This window comes from Bombina bombina, chromosome 7, assembly GCF_027579735.1.
Source record: "Bombina bombina isolate aBomBom1 chromosome 7, aBomBom1.pri, whole genome shotgun sequence".
NCBI classification, from domain to species: domain Eukaryota; kingdom Metazoa; phylum Chordata; class Amphibia; order Anura; family Bombinatoridae; genus Bombina; species Bombina bombina.
In genome coordinates this window covers 170,113,001-170,138,353 of record NC_069505.1, presented here as the reverse complement: position 1 = coordinate 170,138,353, position 25,353 = coordinate 170,113,001, and the positions used below count along the sequence as shown (strand labels likewise).

The window sequence follows — 25,353 nt, the reverse complement described above, 5'->3', positions numbered from 1 at the left end:
ACCATTTGGGGATATCTCAATAGTATCTTCACAGTAGAAATTTATTAATTCTGGACTCTTACTATAGAGAATTATTTTAATTCTATTTATTCTGTGCATAATTGGATTGGTAATATTGTGAATACAATTTCACATCACAGTAACAACATTATAGGTGTGTATATAATACCTATACAATTTTCAGTACTGTATATTAATACTTGAACAACAGGTTTTCTAACAGACTATATATTTAATTGTGCGCCCTGAATTTCTTATATATATATATATATATATATATATATATATATATATATATGCACCCATAAACATATTTAGACATGTATATACACATTATTTCCCTTTCCAGTAAAACACCTTATCATATACCATATATCTTTCAGCCCTTTTTTATAAGAAAGTGTATATATGATTGTAATACTTTATTTTAATGTAACCCTATCCCTTTACAAGAGGTCTTCAATCGTGCTCTGTAGTGCGGGTTTACTTTCAACTTGTAATACGCGCGCAAGTTAATGCGGGCACGATATTGCCATAGCGATAGCGCACCACTTGTAATCTAACCCTTAATTGGGAACACAATTGTACAGTACATTGCCCCTTTAAATTTTATTTAGTGACTCCCCTGGTTTTCTAATGACTTTTAACAATGTTTTTTTTTTTTTTAAATGTGTTAATTCAGCAAGATAAGCTGTTTTTAGATTCAAAAGCATTCAGAATCACTTCCTATTTTCATGAAAGGGACATTTAAATTTAAAGGAATTAAATACTTAGCTAAAGTGCTGCTCAGTCGCTGCCGATCAATACAACTTCTGTACAGGAGTCAGGACACACCTACCTGCATATGCCACTTGTAATTGTCTCAGTGGCTGTGTCCTGGTCAGGATCTGCAGTGTGTTTCAGGCCCTTATGAAAGGTGTTAAACCACTTTGCAGGGGCCTAAACATATAGGGATATATCGCAATCTATCCTGTAATAATTATCGGCACGTTAGCGGCTGCAGATGGGCTGTTTGCAATATTGACAAATTCACAATCACACATTTTTATTGTTTATCGGAAGCACTTTTTCAATATTCGCTTAGTGAAAAATGGGACTAAACTTAAAGGGACACTCAACCCAAATCTTTTCTTTCATGATTCAGATAGAGCATGAAATTTTAAGCTACTTTCTAATTTACTCCTATTATCAAATTTTCTTCATTTTTTTGGTATCTTTATTTGAAATGCAAGAATGTAAGTTTAGATGCCGGCCCATTTTTGGTGAACAACCTAGGTTGTTCTTGCTGATTGGTGGATACATTCATCTACTAATAAAAAAGTGCTGTCCAGAGAACTGAACCAAAAAGAAGCTTAGATGCCTTTTTTTCAAATAAAGATAGCAAGTGAACGAAGAAAAATTGATAATAGGAGTATATTAGAAAGTTGCTTAAAATTGCATGCTCTATCTGAATCACAAAAGAAAAAATTTGGGTTCAGTGTCCCTTTAACATGCACCAGTCCTGTTGGGCTGACCACAATCCAAATCCTTGATCCTAAGTTAGACATTTATGGGGCCATTTTTCACTTTCAAATTCAGGAGTCCAAAAAGTTAATGAATGTAACATTGCATTTGTGCATTGGCAAAATAAACACATAACCATTATAGCATTATTGTGGTTATGGAGCACAACATGTTAACAACATGTAGGGTTGCCATCTTTAGTTCAGGCCAAACACAAGCACTCTTGCTCCATGCACAGCACACTATGTATAATAGCACAAAAACACCAACTCGCACAAAGATATTCACACTCTCTATCACACACACACACTCTAACAAAGTAACGTGCCCACACACATACTTTCTCACACACACACACACACACACTCTAACAAACTAACACTCACACACAAATACTCTCTTACACACACACACACACACACACACTCTCACACATACTCTAACAAACTAACACCCTCACACACACACAAACACACACACTCTCTCTCTCTCTCTCTCTCTCTCACACACACTCAAACACACTCTAACAAACTAACACACACACACTCTCTCTCTCTCTCACACACACACACACACACACTCTAACAAACTAACACCCTCACACACACACATACTCTCTCTCACACACACACTCTCACACACACATACATATACACACACTCACACACGCTTACTCTCACACACACTCTAACAAACTAACACACTCACACAGACACATACTCTCTCTCTCACACACACACACTCTAACAAACTAGCACACACACACATACTCTCACACACACACATACACACACTCAAACACGCACTCACTCTCACACACACTCTAACACACTCACACACACATTCTCACATACGCTCACACACTCCCACAGTGAGACACACATGCAAGAGAGAAATAACTGTAGGCATGTGACAGTATGACAAATAAGCAAAAACTTGTTATCAAACCCCCTGTTAGGAACAGACACTACTGTAAACAAATGCAGCCTTTTATTTTTAAATTTCTCAGTGTGGTCTACCTAATTGATAATAACTAAGAATTGGCAGATATTTCCTACCACTTGAAAATTAAAATTTTTACTCATTTTCTCTAAACAAATGTAAAATGGAGTTTTGACATTATGATATTTGTTGTGTGAAATGACAATTTTATAGCATTTTGTTCACATTTAGCTAAATGTTTCAGCTGTTATTTACATTTTATATAATATATGAATGTTACATTTTGCCACTATGTTTATTAATTCTTAGCACTGATCACTCATTGGAGACTTTCAATATGGGATTTAAATGTCTCAATCAAAGCAACATATGACATTTAATATCAGGTTCTCTTTAAAAATAGCAGATCATTTTGTTTAACCCTTTCACACTGTTAGGATGTTCCATGCTGTCCTAACAGCACCAGGTTTTAATGTCATTAGGACGCCATGAAACGTCTTACCTTATGTGGCATCCTGCGGCCTCCCCCTTTGGTGCAATCAAGAATCGGACTGAGGTGTATGCCTAGTAGTGTTGGCAGATCCCATGGACCTGCAATCACGTGATTGCATTGACTATTGTGTGATTTCATTTTTACAGCAAGTGTTTACCTCAGAACTTCGTTACAATGATAACACTTTGATGCAAGCACGGAGGGGTTAAAAAAGATGCCATATTAATTAGATATTAGAAAATAGTAAAGGTAGGGGGCGTGTCCTGGCTAAGATGGCGCTAAGTCGCATTTTCAAGAAGCTCCGGCTTAAACGCAGCTAAACTAACATTCTCATTAGCTTCCAAGCATCTAACTTAGCAGAAATCTAAGGAAAATGTATAAAACTAATGGTATCTAAGCCGGAGGATATGCCCATCAAACATATATTAGCTGATTTGAACTCTGAACCAGATCATCGAGGCCTTGGGCGGTCACATACTTGAAGGAACTTCATAACCCCCCTTGATAATTGGGGTCTCCCAGTTATATAGAGACTGTTTCACTTGCTCACTCATATCAACATGTAGGAACTTTATGCACTCTTAAGACTCCAGCTGGGGGATTTCGAAAGCAACATGGACCGCAAGTTCGAGGATCTGATGGGCCTATGTAAATTCTTACAAACTCTGAAAAACTCACCAGCGCACGCAGACCTGATAATACAGGACGTAACAGACTCCTGCTGGACAACGCAACATACAGATGCATACAACACTATGCAACAATATGACTTACAAGTGAGGCTATACGGCAAGCAGCTAATTGACCTAGACTGGTGTCAGAGTATATGAATATTATGATGAATATTACATATGTGTACATATATATATATATATATATATATATATATATATATATATATATGTATATTTTATACACTGTATATGTTAGATGAGACCTCAGGATTAATTGAACATGAGTTTGTTGAACACAGATTTTCTGCTGAAGCTAAAACTTGTAACTGGTTCCCGCTGGGTGTGAGATACCACTTTACTTGAGCAAAGCTAATCTACCCTTCTCATTGATTGCAATATACACTTATTGGTGATCTGAGGTAAAATAATTCCTACCAAGGAATATCGGATATCGACTGCTTTTTACTTTGGTAACGTATTCAAGGTTTTGTAAGATAAGTTATATGCATAGTTAATTTGTATTTAATAGATTTAAAGAAGCAGTGTGTTTTTTTTTTTTTCTCAAGTTAGCATTTCACAGCCTATATACATATATTGTTTAAATCTGCGTCTGATTGACCAAGTAACTCATCTATGCAAGTTCTGATATTGTCAGTTAATTTTGTATTAGGATAAATTGCAGTTAAATAGCAGAATATATATATTATCCTATTGTTTTATAAACACTGTTTAGAATTGTATTGCTTGGATGTTAAAGGTTTTTAGCCCCATTGTGTTAAATAAATAAAAGGCTGAATTGTGAAGGTATATTTTTCTGGGTTTTGTAAGAAGGATAGCATATCTTAAGAGTTGGTTTTAACGCATATAAATTTTGTTTCATTTCCTTTTATTGCAAATATACTTCAATATGTTTATGGATATTAACTAAATAAAAGAATTCAGATATTTATATTAATTGTATGGTCTAGTAGGTGCATGGTTGATAAGGGTTTCTATTTCTTTGTATTGTGTTTATAACCCTGCCATAAACTTATACATATTATTTGGATAGCACTGCTAAGATTTTCATAAATATACTGACACTGAAACAAGCAGCAACCTATTCTGAGCTTACTGGAGGTATGTGGGGAGAGGTCGCCTCCGACTTCTCTGTGGGGAGATGCGACCAGCCTCACTGGGGATTCCGGAGGTCCTTTAATCGATTGCAGTGAAGCACTGGATTTCACCCACCCCTCTGGGAAACACAGTCACAGAGATGCCTTGCAGGTTCTAACCCATAGCTGGGAACAACGCAACGATATTGCAGAGCGATCATATTCTCCAGATAATTTCCTACTCCCTAACTGTGTTAAAACACAGTTTTTACCACTTCATTCTGTCCCATCAGAAGTGGTGCGGTCGCAGTGGCTCCTGCAAAGGCAATACCTAATTGACTTAGAGGACTTCAGTTTAAGACATATGAGGTGATTCAGAGGCATTGGAAAACTGGAGTAGGCTAACTTTTTGGGCATAAGCCATGGTCTAACTGGCTCTCACTTATCGCAGTGGTGCCTGAAACTCCCTTCCTCCACATTGTCTCTCAGCTACTTATGAGAACTGTAATGTTTAATGTGTAGGACTGAGCACCAACCCATAAGACAGATCATGCTTCTATGATGTAAACAGTACTTGCCCTGCCGATATTACAAGCATACTGTACGAGGGTTCAGTTAATAGTTAATATTTCAGGATTAAACCTGCGTTAAAGGTGTCCTCTTGAATCTCATAAAATAGTATTATGACCTGCCAGCCCAGATACTAAACCTTGGTAAAATGTGGTTGTTGTAAACACATGTTTATAATTTAATAACCACATTATAGTTTATATTGCCTTTAAGTTACTCCCCTGACCCATAATAGGGTAATAACAAGTTCACTTTTCAATATCAACAGTGCCAAAAACTAATAGTTATCTTAATTATTAAAGCTCAGTCTTATCTTAAAGTCTTAGGCACATTACATGAAACTACTGGGTGGCTGAATATTTTTCCTTGAAGGAGTCTAATATTATTAATGTCACCCTAGAGAACAAGAACTTTTTTGTTTAATATACTAGGGGGGATATACTGTAGAATTGTGAAATATGGTGCATTAACTACAGTTAGTTATATTTTCCCTAATCACATAGCTTAATATCAACTAGTTGTACCCTATCTGTGATTTTCCTTTATGCAAAAAAACCTCAATAAAAGATTATTTAAAAAAAAAGAAAAGAAAATAGTAAAGGTATGTCAGTTACATTATTGTTATTAGATGCTTTAATCAGTTACCTACAATGCAAATAAGCTAGTTAATACCAAAACACAAACTAAAGGAAAGTGGGCAGAACTGAGTTTAATGAATATACGTTAACTCCTTAATGACCAGGGACGTACCCTGTACGTCGCTGGTCTTTCAATGGGGATCGCGATCTTGATAGCTCGGTCTCCACGCCAGCTTGCGGAGAGATCCAAGCTACTATGACCTGTAAAACCCTTTATGACTCGCAATGTACAGGGTACATTGCGGTCATTAAGGGGTTAAAGGAAGTTTGGTTAAATATTCAAGACATAGATATGTAATAGGCAAGATATGTAATGCTGCATAGGGAATGGAAATAACAAATAAGTACAAATAAATCTCTGCAAAACTGAGAAACAGATTAAGTACAAAAAAAGTAATTTAACAAAAACTGAAGTGCAGCTGACATTAAATGGAGGAGATCTGTTACAGGGAAACACAGCAACTTATCCTGGTTTCTGATGTAGGAATCACAAGACAATGAAATTAGGCACAAATTAGGTAGAGAGAAGGTAATTAAACAGTCCAGGTCAAAACCATGTAAAAAAAATTCCGTACCAAAAGCTTAGTCAGAAACAGGCCAGAGTTAGTAATAAAATCACAAGAAAACAGTCAGGTCAGCAAAGCTAAAATCAGTCCAAAAACAGGGAAAACAAATACAGAGTATCTTGATACACATGCAACTAAACACTACACAACTAAGGGAATATAAAGGTTACTGCAATTAAGGCTGATTGGATCCTCCTAGGCCTCCTTAAAGGCAAAGTAACCTGGCAGGAACTGTACAAACCCTTTTAACCAAACCCCTGTTATCACATGTATAAACTGGTGCCTGGTCTCCCTTGTCTCTTAAAATCAAAGAAAAGCAGTTAATCGGCATGGCTTTGCACATGGGAGGGTTTGCTATTATTTCCAGCCCTCCATAAATAGGGTCATTTATAAGAACAATAGGAAGGGAGGCCTTAAAAGTAGCACAGTTGGAAGTTATGGATTTCTGTTCCTTACAAAGCAACTTTATTTCAATTCTGCTATCATATTTGATATAGTTAATGACATGTCAGCAGGGTAGATTCACTAACAGGGAATCCAGACCCTCCATCTCACCAGTTCTACAGAACCCACTCACACTCTCACACTTTTCTATTTATTAGTGAATGGGCTCCATAAGTTTACATAGCAAATGGTGGGACTGGATATACTTTATAGGCTTTAGAGGCTATTAGTGAATTTAGACTCCTGGGTAGGTATTGCTTGCATTGATTGCCCATTTGCTGCATACATTTTGATAATGTTTCCAAGCCTTTTACTCTAACTTTTGGGAACATATATTAGCTTTGTATTTTTTTTTTTTTTAAAACAAGACTCATACCCCTTTCCAGGAAATATCAGGTTTAGAGATAAAACAGTACACAATAAACTGTATGTTACTGGCAGAATTGGCAGATCTATTATATATGTTTTTGTGGGACAATTGTTGAAGAAAGGGGCAGAGCTCAAACCTTTGGTCTAACTATTAAAAAGCATGAACCAATTAGTACCTCTCATTTAGGTTTAATAATGTTGTGACTATCTGAGTAATACATATGCCACTTCTTTTAATCATGGGGCATGCCCCTAAGCTAATTTTTTTCCTTCAAATACAGTTAAATAGTTGCTGAAACAGCAATATAATTGCTGTATCACTGAACCTTCTTATTGACAATAAGAAAAGTAACTTCACCCCCCAGTATTAATAACAACAGTATGGAAACCTTTACACAATTGGTACTGAAAGATGTTCATGTGCTGAAACAGAAAAATAGGGTGCCTTATAAAAACAATAATACAAAATAATGGTTTAGCACATAGGAATTTTACAAAGTTGGAGAATAAAGCCCTGCTAGATTTAAAAACTAACAAACAGATTATTTGTAAACCGGCTGATAAAGGCGGGGCTACAGTAATGTTGGACAGGAGTTATTATATACAAGAGATTAAAACTCAGTTACAGGATAGAGATGTGTATTTACCATTGGATAGAGACCCTTCTTTTGAAGTAAAGAAAGAACTTGATAAGTGTATTTTTAAGGCAATGTGTAATGGGTTAATTTCTGAGAAAGAACAGAAATTTTTAGTTCAGAGTACTTTTTCTATACCTGTATTTTACACATTGCCTAAAATACATAAGAATTATGAAACACCTCCAGGTCGTCCAGCACTAATTCTATTCTTACTAATGTATCTATATATCTAGATAGATTATTGAGACCTCTTGTTACTGAATCCCTGTTCTATATTAAAGATACTGGAGATTTTTTTGAATAAGCTGGAGGATATAGTTCTACAGAGTGACAAATTAATTCTTTATACACTAGATGTGAATAGCCTATATACATCTATTACACATAACAGTGGTCTTGATACCACAAGACAGGCTATTAGATCTAGTGGTATATTGTCAAATATTGAATGTGAATTTGTAATAGAGTTGTTACAACTTATCCTTTATTGTAACTATTTCCTATTTCAGGATCAGTTTTATATTCAGTGTCAGGGTACTGCCATGGGGTCGAATGTCGCCCCCACATATGCAAATATATTCATGAATATGTACGAAGAGAGGTTTGTATATACCAACTTTATGTTCCAACAGAATGGATTATGTTGGTTTAGATATATAGATGATGTCTTTGGCATATGGGGGGTGACATTGACTCCCTGGTTGAGTTTATGGCTGATTTGAATGTCTCTACAAGACATATTAAATTTAAAATTACACATAGTGAGGAATCTGTGGCTTTCTTGGATACCACTGTTGTTAAGAATGGAAGGAATTTGAAGACAGATCTGTATAAGAAAGAAAGGGACAGGAATAGTTTACTAAGGTATGAAAGCGCACATCGTCCCGCACTTATTAAGTTTGTCAGCCTACAAAAGATGTAAGAATTTAAAAGACACATTAGTAAGAGCTGATATGGGCCCAGAGAAGGGTATGAGACAAACTTTTATTTCCACTCCTAAGTTGGGATGTTTTCCATGTCTTGGTTGCTGCAACTGCAATAATGTAATTAAGGGAGACTTTTTTGTTCATCCTTTAACTGGAAAAAAAATTCAGATCTCTGGCTTCTATACTTGTAATTCAGATTTTGTAATATACTTGATCAAGTGTCCTTGCTCAAAGATTTACATTGGGGAGTCAACACGTAGGGCCAGAGACCGGATGAACGAACATAAGTCTAATATTCGTCGTAAAAATATGGATGCCCCTGTGTCCAATAATTTTTTGCAAGCAGGCCATACTATATCACAACTCAGATTTCAGATTATTGAACAGGTTAGGAAACCTAGACGAGGTGGTGATAGATTAAAACTTCTAAAATCCAGGGAAACATTTTGGATTTATACCCTTCAGTCCCTCATCCCATTGGGGATGAATAAGGAGATTGACTGGAATGTCACCTTGTAAATAAGACATGACTATGTACTAATATAGAGTATTTATACTATGGTGGTATTCTATGCTTAATGGTTATATAACTACTATTGTGGTAATTTTGATAAAACATTGTTTTTAGAAAAAGAATCTTTTGAATTTGTATGAAATTGTATATAACTTTAGATATGTGTTTTTCAGGTTATAATGTGTTAAGAAGATGTCTATTCCTGTGTCCACTAGAGGGGGTACTATAATCTTGTGTGAATATATGACATTTGTATCACCTGGACAGGTAATTGGTCCCTCCCCTGGGTGAGGGTATAAGAAGTGACTAGGATTATTCCTTTGTATAACATGATTAAGGTCAGTTGTTGACCGAAACGTCGTATTTTGTGATATCTCACCAATAAAAGGATTTTGATGCATACTTAAGGTGCTGCTGCTGCTTTCATTTGGATTTGCTGATATTGTTTTGGATCTGTGCAGGATCCTTGCAGCGTGCACCCTGACAGTGAGTGCTGGGCTATACTTATTATGTTGGTCTTCTTATTGACTGTCATGAGATGCAGGACACAGCATAGAAGGTACAACGCTATTTTATTGCAGAGCATAGAAGTATACAGCTTGTGCAACACATCTAACTTGGTAACTGCGACATAGACATTAATGGCCCTAAACCATGCCCCCATCCGGTGACATCACATCCCACTCTCATCACATCTTCCCCCTTTTCAAAGGACAAAGCATACATTTTTTTTCCTTTTGAATACATCAAATAACAAGGTATACAAGAAGCATACAGAAATAGTTTTGTTTAGTATACAACAAATAACAAGTTAAAGAGAATATATATAAACAACATGAAATTACAATCCTGACTTGAACATCGGGGTAGACTACCCTAGTCCTCAGTGACCATGGGATTATTCTGCCCATACTTCCGGTCACTGCTCTAAGTAGTGCTAATCCCGATATCAGGCTGGAAGTTTCACCACCCTTCCACTTGATGTCATTTTGCATGAATTGTCCTCTGATACAGAAGAAGGTGATTGAGAGTCTGCTGGAAGCAAAGAAGTATCCCCGCTGTGATCTTGCTGAGGGGAAGGCACCCCTCTTAAAACAGGGGATCCCACCGGCAGTGGTACTGAGGCATCCAGTCCCAAAATCTCAGGTACTGACTGAAGATGTTTTCGATTTCAACGTGTGACTGTCCCTCCATCAGTAAGGACTACATAAGACCTTAGTCCTGGAGAGTGCCCAATTACTGTAGCAGGCGTCTTCCATTTCATTTCTTCTCATCATCCAGTTTAACTCTGACACTTTGCCCCACATTCAGCTCCTGCAAGGGCCTCACAGAGTGTTTCCTGTCGTAGAAGAAACGATAGCTCCTTTTAGCCTCTTCATCCCTCCTAAGGACCTCGTCCCGAGGAACAGAGCTAGTTGGCTGGAAGACACCCACAGAGGGTAAAGTGGTGGAAATCTGATGTCCTAGCATCAGCTGTGCAGGCTGAAACCAGTGGCTTGAATGGGAGTCGCCCTATAGGCCAAGAGGGCTAGGTACCGCTCAGATTGCTTCAAAATTAACTTTGTTGTTTGAACTGCCCTTTTAGCCATTCCATTGGCCAGTGGGTAATGTGGACCCGACGTAGAATGGACAAAATCATATTCACTGCTGAAAGAACTGAACTCCGTGGAAGCAAACTGCATTCCGTTACGGCTTGACTTGTGATCTCATTTAAGGGTGCAACCTCCAAATACCTGGAATAGTAGTCAATCATGACTAGGTACTTTTTCTGTGTAGTTCGCACAAATCAGCAGCTATTTTCTGTCATGGGCCTGCATGTAGCGGAGTAGATATCAAGGGCTCCCTTCTCTGAGTAGGCTGGCGTTCCTGGCAAAAGGCACATTTTGACACATGGCTTGCAATGTCGGAACTGATACCAGGCCACCATACTGCCGTAGCTGCCCTTTCTCTGCACTTTGTAATGCCCAAGTGGCCATCATGAATCCTGCTTAACATCTCCTGCCGCATGCTAACAGGAATAACAATACGGTCCTGGAACAGCACCAACCCATCCAGCTCCGTGAGCTGCAACCTTTCTGACTGGTAAGAACTTAAAGACATCCAGGCTGCCTGGCTCTTGGCCCAACTTTCTTTTATGTACTTAATAACTTCTTGAAGGCCAGTATCTAAATATGTCTCCTTTCTTATTTGCTCTAGCTTCCCTGACAAAATGGATTTGGATGCCAGAACTAAATCTACCTACACTTTCACATCTGATTCCGTTGAAGATTCTTCAGCAGCAGCCAGCGGGAGCCTGGAAAGTGTACCTGCCACTACCAGTTGTTTCCCCGGCACATGCACTGCCTGAACGTTGAACCTGAGCAGCCTCATCAGAAGTCTCTGGCATCTTAGGGGTGTTTTATCAATATCATAGGAGTTGATTAGAGGGACTAACGGTTTATGGTAAGTCTCCAGACTAAATTTCTCTAAACCCACTAGGTAACGCTGGAAGCGCTCACAGGCCCAAACTGCAGCCAGGCACTCTTTCTCAATTTGGGCGTATTTTGACTCAGCAGCCGTCAGTGTACGGGAACAGTAGGCGATGGGCTGTAGTTTGTTCTCATTCAACTGCAAGAGGGCGGCCCCTAACCCATAACTGCTCACATCAGCACTAACCACAGTCTTTTTGGAAGGGTCGTAGAACCCCAACACTGGGGCAGACCCCAGCAGGGACTTGACCTGCACAAAAGATTCTTCCTGTGAAGGTCCCCAGACCCAGGCAACATCTTTCTTTAGCAACTCTGTGATAGGGTGTAGTATTGTGGATAAATCTGGAAGGAACCTGATAAACATAATTCACAAGGCCCAATATTTGTCTCAGCTCATGTACATCAGAAGGCCTTTTCATCTGTTCAATAGCAAGGATTTTACCAGGGTCTGGATTGATGCCATCCCCATTGATAATATGCCCAAAGTAACATAACTCAGCCTTCCTAAAATGGCATTTCTCCTTATTTCATTTAAGCCCGGACTCTCTAATGGTCTGCAGCACACAGCTCAATCGCTGATCATGTTCTTCCAATGTAGACCCATACACCAAAATGTCATCCATGACGACTGCCCTGCCCTCATGGTCCCTTAGGAGAGAACTCATCTCTCTTTGAAAGATTTCAGGAGCAGAGGATATCCCGAAGGGGTGTCTGCAGAAGCAAAACTGACCTACCGGTGTAATGAAGGTAGTCAGTTTGCGGCACTTTGGATCTAGAGGTATCTGCCAGAAGCCGCTGGAAGCATCCAGTGTAGAGAAGAACTTCGCCTCAGCCAATTCCTGAGCTATGTATTCAAGTGTCGGCAGCACATATCTTTCTCTCTTTACCGCCTCAGTCAGCCTTTTCAAGCAAAATGGCAACAGGCAAAATGGGGCCACACCGGTCAGTAGCTTCAACAACCTCTTCAATAACTCTGATATTCTTCATACGCAGAAGTTCCTTCTCCACTTGAGGCATGAGCGGGAACGGAATTCTACGAGGAGTGGTAATGCTGTATGGGACTGCGTCACCTTTAAGTGATATTCGGACTGGGTTGCAATTCAGTAGGCCCAATTCACCAAACATGTCTTCTGAAATCTCATTCACTCTGGCGACCAGACCCAAACCACAGGCTGCTTTTCTGCTCAATAGGTTGTTAACACACTGACCTCTAATCACATGTACCCACATGGTGAAATTCCTCTGCTTGTACTTGCAGCTGGCAAGAAATTTCCCCGCACAATCGATGCAGCCACCAGGACTATGAACTTTTGTTGTAACTTTCGCCAGCTGAGGCTGTCGAGGCAGTTTTATGAATGCTGCAAGGGACATAACAGTGATGTCTGCTCCTGTGTCAATCTTAAAGGCAACTTTGGCTCCCATTACAGTAAGAGTAACCCGCCAATTTTCATCTGAACCAGACCGTTCAACAACAGACCCTACAAAGGACACTTCTTGACCCTCCTAGTCACTATCCACCTGCATCTCTTTAATGTATTCAGTTTTACATGCCACTTCAAAATTGCCCATTTGGTTACATTTTCTACATCTTTTGTCTTTAGCAGGGCATACGACACTCTGATCATGAGTACGGTTACACCGCGTGCAGCGAGCATGCTGCACCCATCCGCTTCTGGGCCTATCTGTTGCCCTAAACCACGCCCCCACCCAGTGACGTCACTTCCTACTCTCATCAAATTGACGTTCTTAGATCTCAGACTTATGGAGGTTTTTCTGTATCTGTTATTTTTTTATGTTAAAGGAACAGTAATCACTTAAAAAAAACTCCCTCCTGCATTTCAGTTAAACCAGTTAAAGGGATACTAAACCCAAATTTTTTTTTTCATGATTCAGATAGAGCATGCAATTGTAAGCAACTTTCTCATTTGCTCCTATTAACATATTTTATTTATTATCTTGTTGTCTTTATTGGAAATAACAGTAATGTAAGGTTAGGAGCCGGCCCATTTTTGCTTCAGCACCTGGTTAGCACTTGCTGATTGGTTTGCTACATTTAGCCACCAATCAGCAAGCGCTACCCAGGTGCTGAACCAAAAATGGGATGGCTCTTAAGCTTACAATCTAGCTTTTTAAAATCAAGATAGCTTGTGAACGAGGAAAATTTGATAATAGGAGTGAATTAGAAAGTTGCTTCAAATTGCATGCTGTACCTGAATCATGAAAGAAAAAATTTGGGTTTAGTATCCCTTTAATCAATTTGCTTCTGGTTCTTTTCTTTTTTTTTCTGTTATTAGTCAAGAGGCGTTATGGTCAACCAGAAGCTGTGATGTCAACCAAGATATCACATTCAGGGTGCACTCCTGCTTTACTGCAGCTTCTTCTTCACACAGACTGGAAGCCCTCTGTAGCTTATCTATAGCACCAATGTTACAACTTGTACATACAGATCAAAGAAAGAAAGAAGAACTGTATGAGCAGTCAGTGTATTTACATAAGTTAAAGAAAAAGACTGCATTTTAAACCATTTTCTTTCAGTTTTGTAGACTTGTCTGGCATGCAGTAAATTGGTTTTCTGGGGTAACTGAAATGTAGAGGGTGAGTCCTTTTTATTGTAAATTTTAATCTCAGAAAGTTACCTAAATTCAAAAAAGTTTTCATGATGATCCAATATGATGGACTGAAGATTTTATTAGAATTAAGGAAAATGACATATACTATAAACAAATAGTGTGAGCTTTGTGTTTCTTTCTTTGAAATATGTTTAATCCCTTAAGACAACTCTTGGACAAACTACAGACACTAAATGTTATTTCCTTTTATGTTTTAGCTGATCCCTAGTGTACTACATATAGGGGCATATTTAAGAAGGTGCGAGCGGACATGATCCGATATTGCAGATCATGTCAGCCCCACATCGATAAATGCCGACAGCATACGCACTCAGCATTTATCATTGCACCAACAGTTCTCGTGAACTGCTGGTGCAATACCGCCCCTTGCAGATCCGCAGCCAATCGGGTGTGTCAACTAACCCCATCGTATAGGATAGGGTTGATTTTTGGCGATGTCTGTCCACCGCATCAGAGGGTGGACAGGTTATGGAGCAGCTTGATAGGCCCCATAGTGCAACATTATTTGCTTATAAAAATGCTAGATTAAAAATAATATGTATTTGTGTGTGTACATTCATTACAAGTATCTTAAAGGGACAGTCAAGTCCAAAAAATCTAGGGGCATGTAATTTTAAACAACTTTCCAATTTACTTTTATCACCAATTTTGCTTTGTTATCTTGGAATTCTTAGTTGAAAACTAAACCTAGGAGGTTCATATGCTGATTTCTTAGACCTTGAAGGCTGCCTCTAATCTGAATGCATTTTGACAGTTTTCCACCACTAAAGAGCATTAGCTCATGTGTTTCATATAGATAACATTGAGCTCACGCACGTGAAGTTACCTAGGAGTGAGCACTGATTGGCTAAAATGCAAGTTTGTCAAAATAACTGAAATAAGGGGGCAGTTTGCAGAGGCATAAATACAAGGTTATTACAGAGGTAAAAAGTGTATTATTATAACTGTGTTGGTTATGCAAAACTAGGGAATGGGTAATAAAGGGATTAGCTATCTTTTTAAACAACAAAAATTCTGGTGTTGACTGTCCTTTTAATCTCTCAAGGAAATTCAGAAAACAAAATCCCAATATTCCATAAATAAATGAACACAATGATCTATTATAAACAGCTTTTATTTTTTAAATAAATACTAATTCCATGATTGTAACTTAATTATAATATAAAATATACACATGTATATAAAATAAAATGCAAAATACTCTTACCAATAAAATACCACTAATAATAATAATAATAATAAAACGTATATAAAATAATAAGAAAATAAACCCACAGAAGCTCAGTGTTTTTCTAGTGGTCACAATCCCAAAATGCTTCTGCCGTTAATACCCCTGAAGCTTTAAATTGCTACCTGTGTCATTAATCACAATTCTGTAATAAAAAAGCAAAATGTGCAAGACTAATAATAATCACAATTACAATTTTGTGGGTTTAGCATTTACATCATAGGTTGAAGGGTCTGTATGTTGACTGATCCCTTTTTAGTGTGTAGTGATGTTAATAGATAACGTGCTATTAACCTATTGCACTACAAAGCCATAGAAATGTGTGTGTATAAACACTGTATATCTCTGTAAGAGGTATTGGTATAGTGAGCATGAATATTTATTGGTTTATACATTTTGTTAATTTAAATAGTTTAAAAATGTTTATTGTTTTAACTTTGAGCAGGAAAAGTTTGTATCTGTTTCGTGACTTTGCTTTCTTATCATATTTAATACAGGGCTAGATTACAAGTGGAGCTCTAATTTATTGCGCGCCAGTAAATGGGCAAATTCGCCCATTTACAGGAGCGTGATAAATAACCTTCCAAGTGGTTAATTTTCTAAATGTCCCCCAATTGGACCAAACTGTAGTTTATTTATTAAAAATTTTAAGCATTTTAAAAAAATAAAAAACAACTGTACAAAGCACTTTTTAGGTGGTATAAAGTGGCGGGATGTTAGAAAAAAAACAGCACTGAAAAGTGCCTTTACATTGTGGTCTATGGGAAACTATGTGTTCCCTGTAAATATATATGTATATGCTTCTATACATATATATCTATGTGTTAATATGTGTATATACAAATATAAACACATCAATATATGTATATAAGCATATACATATAGTTAAGATCTGCTGCCCATCGATGAGTGACTTACTCCCTTCGCTGCACTTAGTTCTCATGCTGTGTCTGACGGCATGAGAATGAGGCTCCTATTGGAGCCTATGGAAGTGGCGTTCGCATTGCACCTAACTTGTAATACCAGAGCACATTTGCGTGCGCTGGTATTACTAAGTGGAACGCAAATATCTCTTTTTTAAAAGCAATATTTTGCGCTCCACTTGTAATCTAGCCCATAGTGGGGAATTTAATTAGAGTGAGTTTTGCCCATATGCAAAAACTATGTTACATTGGAAAACTCTTGGGGTACTTGGTAATAAGTCAAAATGTGTTGTGAAGTATAGAGAATTTAAATTGTGATCAGAAAACAGGGTCATGTTTAGTATGGGACCATTCTTCAACAAAACGATAATGAAAAAAAGGGCTGATAATTAATGAAAATGGCTGACATTAGAAACGGATCATTGGCAGTCATTGACTTACCAATAATTATCAAAGGTTAAATTGTAATAAACCCTATTTCTTTAACCCCTTCAAAGGGAAAAAAATATAGTCAGCCACCCAATGAACCTGTCAATTGGAAGGTGAGTCTCCATTTTCAATAAGGGGGTCACATGACCATTTTAGACGCCCTGCGGCAATTTTTAGACTAGACCATTACTGAAACCTATTCAGAGCAAAGCCATTTCAGACCGCTGTGCTAAAGCAGTTTTTTTTGTAGCCCACCAGGCACTTTTAAAATGTCTTCTAAAAAATGGTCAGTCTTTCGAAAATATTTTTAATAATAATAATAATAGGTTTTATATTTGGCATCAATTAACCTTCTCAAAACAACATAAGAATTCTATATCAATGTTTGAAACATTTCTAAAGATAAACTAGATATAATGAATAATTTTGTACACTTTACATCTTGCAGTTTATGTAGAAATGATTAGGAATAAAATGTCTAGCCATAAAAATATTACAAATATTGTAAAACTACATACAATTCATATTACACCAAAAATCCTCCTATGCAGAATTTTACAAAATGTTTCACTCTCAACCTCTCCTATGTTTTTAATTGTGTGCATCTTTTATTAGCACAAAGAAAAAAATTAGCTGTAAGTCCTTACTTCAACAACAAACCAAACAAGGCAATTGGTTGTAACCATTACTATTACAATCACTTGCCAGTTATACATACAATCTCTTATTTAAATTGTGGGTGAATAAGGAGTCTTATGATATATTTCTAGTTTAATGATTCAGATAGAGAATACAATTTTAAACAGCTTTCCAAATTACTTCTGTTATCTAATTTGCTTCATTCCCTTGGTATTCTTTGTTGAAGAAGCAGCATTCCACTACTGGAAGCTAGCTGAATGCACTGAGTGAACCAATAACATGAAGCATACATGTGCAGCCACCAATCAGCAGCTCCTGAGCCTACCTAGGTAGAATTCTAAACAAAGGATATGAAGAGAAAAAAACAAATTAGATAATAGAAGTACATTGGAAAGTTCTTTAAATTCACATGTTCTATCTGAAGCATGAAAAAAAACATTTGGTTTCATGTCCCTTTAAGGTGGTGATATGGGCCTCAAGGTATTTGCCATTGCTATGACAATCATTTGGCAGCTAAATGGACATAGGAACACTCATTTAAAAGAGGAGGATTGTTGTTTTAAAATAAAAAGGACCACAATACATACACTGATTCATAGATTTGTTTTAAAATAATTTATGCCTATGGTACTATCATGTGATCACTATTGCTATGGTGATCATCTGATAGCCACATAGGAATGTGACCTATCATTTGAATGAGGGTTTTCTTCTCTTTAAAAAGTGAGTCACATGCCCATTTAAATACTTATAGGGGGTGCAAGGTTCCCCTTTAGAGCCCATACCTAAAAGTCAACTAGAGGAGAGGTGACATTCTTATGGCAATAACAACAACAAATAGAGAACAGTTTCCAGTCACTAATCCACAATCTCACATGGAATTGAAACACTCTTAGCCTGTTGCTGCAGTGGCATTTAGTAAAGGATACGTTGTGCCTAGCCGTAAATAAACAAGCAGTATACCCCATTCACATCAAAGCCCCAATCCTTCAGCGGCATCCACTGGGTGGAGTAGGGATCTGTTCACTCACCCTTCTGCCGAGAGGTTACTGTGTCATGTCCGGTTTACAGTTGTAGGAACTCCTCAGAGGTGAAAGCCCTCTGCGTGGGGAGAAATACAGGCTGGAATGCCAGTTCCCTTAGCACGCTGTCTCCTCTCCGTTCCTGCTTGCTGTTATCATCTGGGTCTGTGCAATACAGCGTGTGACGTCATCGACGGCATGTGAAAGCGGGGGGGTGTTGCGGCTGGCCAATCGGTGGACAAGAAAAGCAATGCTTGATCCGTAATACCTGTTGCTGCCCCTGCCGTAGCTTTTAGAGTATGAGGATCCACAAAAGAAATGTTGCCAAAGGAAGGACTCCTTGTAGTCCCAAAAAACTAATGAATTCAAAAGAGGAGGCAGTTTTTCTTGAATGCATGAAATCCAATTCTTTATTCTTTCAATTTAAAACATCACAGCAGTAAAAGGTGCAGGCTGGTCTGACTAGTTTCGGCAATGTCGTTGTGATGAGAGCAGGATGTGATGTCACTAGTATGTGGGCGGGGCTTAGGTCCAGTGTCTGTGTCGCAGTTAGTTTAGTACAATCAACCTGACTAGATGTGTATTGTTATGCTCTGCAATAAAATAGAGTTGTATCATCATTGCTGTGTCCTGCATATGTCCTGCATCTCATGACATGGTGTCAGAAGTTCTGGACTGCGCTTCTGTTCCTGATCGATTGCAATGTCAAAGTTTACCCCACCTGAGCCTTTTGACTTCTCTCAGCCTGCAGCTTGGCCCACATGGCGTCAGCGGTTTCAGCGCTTCAGGATTGCTTCCAAACTGAACAAGGAGAGTGGTGAAGTACAAGTTAATTCTCTTTTATACTCTATGGGGAAAGATGTGGAGCCAGTGTTCAATGCTTTTATTTTCCAAGAAGGGGAAGAATTTAACTTTGATATAGTTATGGATAAACTCAGTGCCCACTTTGTGCCCAAAAGAAATGTGATTCATGAGAGAGCTTGTTTTCACAAACGTAATCAGTGTGTGGGAGAATCTGTGGAGTCTTTTGTGCGCAGCCTGTATGAATTAGCTGAATTCTGTGAGTTTGGTGTTGCTAAAGAAGAGCAAATCAGAGACAGAATAGTTATTGGAATTGCAGATGCTGAAGTCTCCCTGAAGCTGCAGTTAGAGCCTGATTTAACGTTAGACGGGGCTATTAGGATGGCCCGCCAGAGTGAACTGGTGAAAAAGCAAAGTGCTGATCTGAGGTCTGAGAGTATTGTGGATGAAGTGCAACAGTCTAGGAAAACTGCTAGTGAAAGGCACAGTGTGAGCTGTAGATCTAAAGTACTGGAAAGGCCTAGAAGTGGATGGGCGCAACATGGCCGATGCACACGGTGCTACCGGGCTCATGATCAGAGTGCTATATGCCCGGCCAGAGATAGAAGATGCAGAAAATGCAACAGAATAGGCCATTTTGAAGTGGTGTGTAAAACTGAATACATTAAGGAGATGCAGGTGGACAGTGACCAGGAGGGTCAGGAAGTGTCTTTTGTGGGGTCTGTTGTGGAAAGGACAAGCTCAGAGGAAGATTGGAAAGTTACTTTTACAGTAATGGGAGCCAAAGTTGATTTTAAGATTGACACAGGAGCAGATATCACTGTAATGTCTTTTGCTGAATTTATGAAACTGCCTCAACAGTCCCAGCTGGCGAAGGTTACTACAAATGTCCATAGTCCTGGTGGCCGCATTGATTGTGTGGGGAAATTTCTTGCCAGCTGTGAGTACAAGCAAAGGAAGTTTACCATGTGGGTGCATGTGATCCGAGGTCAGTGTGTTAACAGTTTATTGAGCAGAAAAGCAGCCTGTGACTTGGGCCTCGTGGCCAGAGTGAATGAGATTTCCGAAGATATGTTTGGCGAGTTGGGCCTACTGAACTGCAAACCTGTCCGTATAGCACTTAAAAGTGACGCAGTCCCATACAGTATTTCTACCCCTCATAGAATCCTGTTCCCGCTCATACCTCAAGTGGAGAAAGAGCTTATGCGCATGAAGTCTATGGGGGTTATTGAAGAGGTTGTTGCCCCCATTGTTCCAGTTGCAAAGAAAAACGGAAAGGTGCGCATCTGTGTGGTCCTGAAAAGGTTGAATGAAGCAGTGAAGAGAGAGAGATTTGTGCTGCCGACATTAGAAGATATAGCTCCAAAGTTGGCTGGGGCAAAGTTCTTTTCCACATTAGACGCTTCTAGCGGCTTTTGGCAGATCCCTTTGGATTCAAAGTGCCGCAAACTAACTACCTTTATCACACCGGTAGGTCGGTTCTGTTTCTGCAGACTCCCCTTTGGGATATCCTCCGCTCCTGAAATCTTTCAAAGGGAAATGAGTTCTCTCCTGAGTGACCACGTGGGCACAGCAGTCGTCATGGATGACATTCTAGTGTATGGGTCTACAGTGGAGGAGCATGATCAGCGTTTAAGTTGTGTGCTACAGGCTATCAAAGAGTCTGGACTGAAGCTGAATAAAGAAAAATGTCATTTTAGGAAAACTGAATTATGCTACTTTGGGCATATCATCAATGGGGATGGCATCAAGCCAGACCCCGAGAAAATTCGTGCTATTGAACAGATGAAAAGCCCTTCGGATGTACATGAGCTGAGACAGATATTGGGCCTTGTAAACTGCGTGGGCAAGTTTCTTCCAGATTTATCAACAGTTTTACACCCTGTCACAGAGTTGCTTAAGAAAGACGTTGCCTGGGTCTGGGGACCTTCACAAGAAAAAGCTTTTCTGCATGCCAAGTCCCTGCTGGGGTCTGCCCCAGTGCTGGGGTTCTACGACCCTTCAAAAAAGACTGTGGTTAGTGCCGATGCAAGCAGTTATGGGTTGGGGGCTGCACTCCTGCAGCTGAATGACAACAAACTACAGCCTATCGCCTACTGTTCCCGCACACTGACGGCTGCGGAGTCAAAATACGCCCAAATTCAGAAAGAGTGCCTGGCTGCAGTTTGGGCCTGTGAGCGCTTTCAGCGTTATCTAGTGGGTTTGGAGAAATTTAGTCTGGAAACTGACCACAAACCGCTAGTCCCTCTAATCAATTCTTATGACATTGACAAAACACCTTTGAGATGCCAGAGACTTTTAATGAGACTGCTCAGGTTCAATGTTCAGGCAGTGCATGTGCCGGGGAAACAACTGGTTGTGGCAGATACACTATCCAGGCTCCCGCTGGCTGCTGCTGAAGAATCCTCCATGGAATCGGATGTGAAAGTGTATTTTGATTCAGTTCTGGCCTCTAAGTCCATTTCTTCAAGGAAACTGGAAGAGATAAAGAAAAAGACATATTTGGACACAGATCTGCAAGAAGTTATAAGGTACATAAAAGAAGGCTGGCCCGAGAGCCGGGCAGCCTGGATGTCTTTAAATGCTTACCAGCCAGAGAGGTCGCAGCTCACGGAGCTGGAGGGGTTGGTGCTGTTCCAAGACCGCATTGTAATTCCTGTCAGTATGAGGAAGGAGATGTTAAACAGGATTCACGATGGCCACTTAGGCATTACAAAGTGCAGAGAAAGGGCAGCTACAGCTGTGTGGTGGCCTGGGATCAGCTCCGACATTGCAAATCACGTGTCTAAATGTGCCTTTTGCCGGTAACGCCGGCCTACTCAGAGAAGGGAGCCCTTGATGTCTACTCCGCTGCCTGCGGGGCCGTGGCAGAAAATAGCTGCTGATTTGTGTGAACTGCATGGGAAAAAGTTTCTTGTTGTGATCGACTACTATTCCAGGTATTTGGAAATTGCACCCCTGAATGATATCACAAGTCAGGCCGTTATCATTCGCCTGAAGAGCTTGTTCGCCCGCTGGGGCATTCCAATGGAGCTGGTGAGTGATAATGGTATGCAGTTCGCTTCTACAGAGTTCAGTGCTTTCAGCAGGGAATATGATTTTGTACATTCCACGTCAAGTCAACATTTTCCACAGGCCAACGGAATGGCTGAAAGGGCAGTTCAAACTACAAAATTCATTCTAAAGCAATCTGAGCCGTACCTAGCCCTCTTGTCATACAGGGCGACGCCCATTCAAGCCACCGGGTTTAGCCCGGCACAGTTGATGCTAGGACGCCAGATTCGCACCACTTTACCCTCAGTGGGTGTCTTCAAGCCGCCTGGCCCTGTTCCTAGGAGGGATGAAGAGGCCAAAAAGGGTTATCGTTTCTTCTACGACAGGAGACATTCTGTCAGGCCTTTACAGGAACTGAAAGTGGGCCAAAGTGTCAGAATTAAACTGGATGATGAGAAGAAATGGAAGACGCCTGCTACGGTAGTGGGCCGCTCTCCAGAACCAAGGTCTTACACAGTCCTTACAGAGGGAGGGACGGTTACACGCCAACACCGAAGACATCTTCAGCCTGTACCTGAGAGTCTGGAACCGGATACCTCAGTACCACCGCCGGTGGGATCCCCTGTTCTAAGAGAGGTGCCTTCCCCTCAGCAAGATCACAGCGGGGATATATCTTTGCCTCCAGCAGACTCTTGTTCACCATCTTCTGTATCAGAGGACAGTTCATGCAAAGTTACATCAAGCGGAAGAGTGGTGAAACTTCCGGCCCGATACAGGGACTGACTTTAGCTAGAACAGTGACTGGAAGTATGGGCAGAATAATCCCATGGTCACTGTGGACTAGGGTAGTCTACCCCGATGTCCAAGTCAGGATGTAATTTATTTGTTCATGTTTTCTAATCTATCTGTTTTTATAATGTTCAAAAACAAAAATGTTGTTGTATACCCTGTTGGTGTACCTTGTTATTTATTATATGCAAATGTATGCTTTGCCTTTGAAAAAGGGGAAGATGTGATGAGAGCAGGATGTGATGTCACTAGTATGTGGGCGGGGCTTAGGTCCGGTGTCTGTGTCGCAGTTAGTTTAGTACAATCAACCTGACTAGATGTGTATTGTTATGCTCTGCAATAAAATAGAGTTGTACCATCATTGCTGTGTCCTGCATATGTCCTGCATCTCATGACAGTCGTAATCATTATTATGGCAATCACTTCTTACCTTGAGGTGAATAAAAACCTTCATATAAAATAAAGTAATCCCCTATTCATTCATTTCATTTAAGGGGTATTTTGTGTGTGTTGTATGATTTTCTAAGGGATTATCATGACCTTGTAATGTAAATTAATTTGGTAAAATCTTCTTGGCAGGGGGGCCTTATGCCCCTCTATGTTTTATGGGTGGGGATGATAGATCAAATCCATACAAAAATTAATTATACTATAAGTTCATAACCCCCATTTGCCAGTTTAATTTGTTTTAAAAGAATGTCCGATATTTACTTACCACTCTAACATTTGCAAATAGATGTTACAGTTCTGTAGTTCAAATCATACACTGAATATTTAATGCTCATTGTAAAAAAAATATATCACAATTAGAATGTATTTATTAATATCCATTTATTATCTACCTTTCATCTGATTTTGGCATTTAAGAAATAGGTAGATAAAAAGCTACATAAATTGTCTCTACCATATTACATCTATCTCTCCTTTTTCTACTCTAAGCTATTCATATTTAGGACATCAAGACTTTCTTTGTAAATTTTATTTTTTAGACCGTGTACCATATCCGCGGCCTTCCTTTGAAATGATTCTACTGTAGTTTGTTAATATCCTTCTGGTTATATGGCTTCCAGATCTTGCTCATAATAATCAAGATGAGGCGATGACTATCTGTGAAATGGCATCAGAGCACTGCTGTAATTTCTTATGGAGGGAACAGTTCAGTAACAAACTATATTTTACCAATCTCCATAAGGATGTTAAGTTATCTGAAGGAAACTGCAAAAGGAATATTAGTGTATGAAGTAAATATCATGCTGCACGTCCAAAAGTTCATGGCCTGCTCTTACACCAAAGTATTTAACCTCAGCAAACTTTAAGGGTAAGGAAATGGAATCTGTGTAAATGATCTATGGATTTTAAAGGAGATGAAAGATTTTTTTGTAGGCCAAAGATGCAGAATCTGTGGAAAATCAGCAGTAGACATAGCCTCATCTCTGAGACACTGAGCCAAAATATTTATCTGTCTTATTTGGCTTAGAGTTACAATACACAGCGCTGTACTTCCGATATCAATAGCTATAAACATAAGCTTAATTTTTTTCCATAAGATTTACATCTGTAAAATATATGGACTGTTCAAATAATAATATCGGGACCCTTTGCTCTTTATATTATTTTCAAGAATCTGCTGTGCAAAGCAGAGAGAGGATAATTCTGATTTTTTTTTTTTGTGTGAGGAAGACTATACGTGCTGATGGATATTATACAGAGCAGAACTGTATCTAGGTTTTAACAATAGTCAAGGGTTTGACAAATTTATGAGCCAGCTAAAAAACAGTGGCGCCATGTATGCATTGTTTTAGGAATAAGAAAAAGGTTTTGTTTTTTTTGTATAATAGATTAATGAATGAATAACTGTGGGCTAGATTACAAGTGGCGTGCGCACACTATCTTGTGTGTGTATTACAAGTTAAAAATAAACATGTTTGCTTCAGCGCTGGCGCATTGGGTTTGCGTGACTGGAGACATAGGGCTCCATTTATTAAGCAGGTTAGCCTGAAACGGAAGTTAAGAAGCAGCGGTCATAAGACCGATGCTCCTTAACTTGTCTGCCAACCTT

At 39.1% G+C, this 25,353-nt stretch overlaps 1 protein-coding gene across 3 annotated transcripts in view; it reads left to right on the top strand.

Moving 5' to 3' along the window:
• WT1 (WT1 transcription factor) overlaps positions 1 to 25,353 on the top strand; it is a 140,716-nt gene that overhangs the window by 87,792 nt on the left and 27,571 nt on the right. The gene's annotated exons all lie outside the window — the stretch shown is intronic.